The 2940-nt window shown below is 28.6% G+C and overlaps 1 pseudogene; it reads right to left on the reverse strand.

The window, feature by feature from the left end:
* Positions 1-328: 328 nt before the first annotated feature.
* Positions 329-1129, reverse strand: LOC105120162 (GDSL esterase/lipase At3g48460-like; annotated as a pseudogene).
* Between the last annotated feature and the right edge of the window lie 1811 nt (positions 1130-2940).

Below are 2940 nucleotides of genomic sequence, written 5' to 3' on the forward strand. Positions count from 1 at the left end.
ATATTTAGGATGGAAATAAATATGAAATTAACTTAGAAACGTAAAAATATTATCTTTAAAATGTTTATTATTTTATATAATAACAAGTTTTTATAGACTTGAAACAGTATAATTGTATATCAATCAATCATAAATTAATGACATAATAAGTTTAAAGTGTTCTTTTTTGATATTGTAAATATTTATATAATAGAATTAGAAAGCCTATTAAAAAATTCCTTTCATTATGGTTAATTTACTGCACCGTAGAAACTCATTTATAGACATTAGGAGGGAGTATTTCTCTTAAAATGTGGGATATACATCATTTGTTTCTTTACTCATTTACAAAAACAATTCGCTCGTGCTGTTTCCTGCCCCTCAAGGAAGCAAATGGAGGATGTCTGTGTTCCACGCAGAAACATGCGACTGAGCACTTTATACATGGCTTCAGCGAGATGAACTCCATCCCAGTTAATGTACTGAGAAGGGTTTGGGCAGGCACTTGCATCAGATGAGCCAATCATGTTGAAAACACTTAAAATTGTACGGTGGACCTCCTGATCCCCAGCATGCCATGAATGGCTCTTTGAATCCGTACTTCTTCGGATTCTTCATAACCATGAGGTAAGCATTCCAGCAGTCAAGATAAGTAATGACTCATCAGGGAACTGTTTCCTGAGATCTTGCACCGTCTTTTGGTAAACAACAGTATGGGTGTAGGATTGATTGTTTAGTCTTCACGCAGCCTAAATCATCTCTGTCATCTGCAGGGACTAGGGCCATGGCCAGTGGCAAGCATCCTGGAGGAGGCAGACCTTGAACAACAATATTTTCACACCTTTCTTCAGAAATGCCTGTAATTTCATAAAGTCAAGTACCATAAATGATATCACCAGCAGTATTGATCTTGCTTGTTAATTAAAATGGAATTATTGCCATGTAGAAACACGAGAGCTCGGTTATTACCTATAGGAATCCGGTGATGATGATGATTGATTGCAAGCTTCCTAATTGTGTCGCTTGACACGGAAGATCCAACAATGTATGCATAGTCATTGACTCCGATTTCACCAACCCAGATCAATGCATCATCAAGTACTGCCTTGCACTGAGGCCTCGATGACCCTGCCCCTGTGCTGCTGTGCATCCCTGACCGAAGGCATATATTTTCTTGAAGGATCCACCAAAGGACTGAGCTGTACTAGTAAAGGCAAAAACTTTCAGAACAGAAAGAAAATAGCAATTAGTGTAATTTGGGAAGAAAAATGTGTTGAAGGAGCAACCATTTTCTCAAGGTTCACAGGCTTAGCACTTAGCAGCTTCTACCTGGGATATGTATGATATGTGCAGCTTGTATATTTGTGATCTTTTTGTGAATGGCAGTTTTGTCCTTGCGCTTCCAATCATGTTAGCATTTTGCAAATGTACTGAGATTTTTTTTCAAATTAGACTGCCATCAGCTCACAAGATAGATACTAGATTTGATTCCGCGTTATGACATGGATCTGTATTTTTCTTCAAAAAAAAAATGATGTATAGACATTACATATAGGTTTTAAACATAGTTATTAAATCTGACTTCAAAATAACTTAGATAAAAAATTAAGTATTAAATTTTATGGGTTAATTCAAATTAATTTTAAAAAAAAATAAAAAATAAAAAATTCATATTTTATATAAAAAAATTCATGTAAATATAGATTATGGATATTATAAATAATAAAGTTTAAAAGAATATTTTACAAAAAAATTATTTCACATTAAAAAAATATAATTTTTTTTATAAAAATATAAAGTATATATACAAAAAATACTTCAAATCTCACATTGAAAAATACTATATTATCCTTTTAAGTTCAAATATTTAAATCAAAATTTTTTTTTTATCCTATATTGAAAAAACATGAGTTTTTTCTTAGAAATATAGAGTATATATATTAATGGATTTCAAATCTCATATTTGAAAAAAAAACACCGGGTCTCGTTTAAGTCATGAGTTAACCCATCGAGTTGCCCGAGTTTGGCCTAGTTGTTTCTATAACCAGTCTTTTATTAAACCTAGACCGATAGAGCCATTGGGTTCTTGGTAGACCTACCGGGCTGGACTTAGTTTAATAACATTGATTTTAAATAAATAAAAATAAATAAACGACTTGAATTATATCTCTCAACAAGTTTAATAGGTTAGTCTTATTTTAATTAGACAATAATAAATAATAAATAATCAAATAAAAAACCACAATAATATTGGAAAAAAACTCTCAAAAATCTGTAATTAGATAAAAAAAATTAAAATCAATTTAATTCAAGATAATGTAATAAATATGTAAATTAAATAATAAAAAACAAGTTAATTCATGCTAACCTAAAAAACTCATATCTCACATTCTAAGATTAAGTTAACCCAACAGAAAAAAATTTAAAAAAATTATAAAGTTTTTTTATTTAAAAAATCAATATTAAATAATAAAATTAAATAAAAAATAATAAGATAAAAAATAAAAAAAATAATAGGTCATATCAACTCTTTAAATTTATAACCTAGATCATTATATTAAAAATATTATATAAAAAAAAAATTTAATTTTTAATAAATTTAATATCAAATAATGAATTATTATTATTATTATTATTTAATAATAATAATAATGATAATAATAATAATAATATTCAAATTGCTATTATAATTACACCAAATCAAATATTTTCATATAAATAACCATTTTTGCTTCGGTATTTAAGTAGTGCTAAGGTAGCCAGACAACGTGCCAGGTCCTGCTACCAGCTCTTTTTACAATTATTAATTAAAAATTTTACGATATCTGAAAACAAGTCCACACTGCCATCACATTTTCTTCTACGCTTTTTCAATACCTAAGCTAGTAATTATTAAGACCACTACTATTCAGAATTGTATTTTTAATAAAAATCATTATTTTAAATAACAATTATATAATA

Source organism: Populus euphratica, unplaced genomic scaffold (genome assembly GCF_000495115.2).
Source record: "Populus euphratica unplaced genomic scaffold, PopEup_1.0 scaffold5229.1, whole genome shotgun sequence".
Classification (NCBI taxonomy): Eukaryota; Viridiplantae; Streptophyta; class Magnoliopsida; order Malpighiales; family Salicaceae; genus Populus; species Populus euphratica.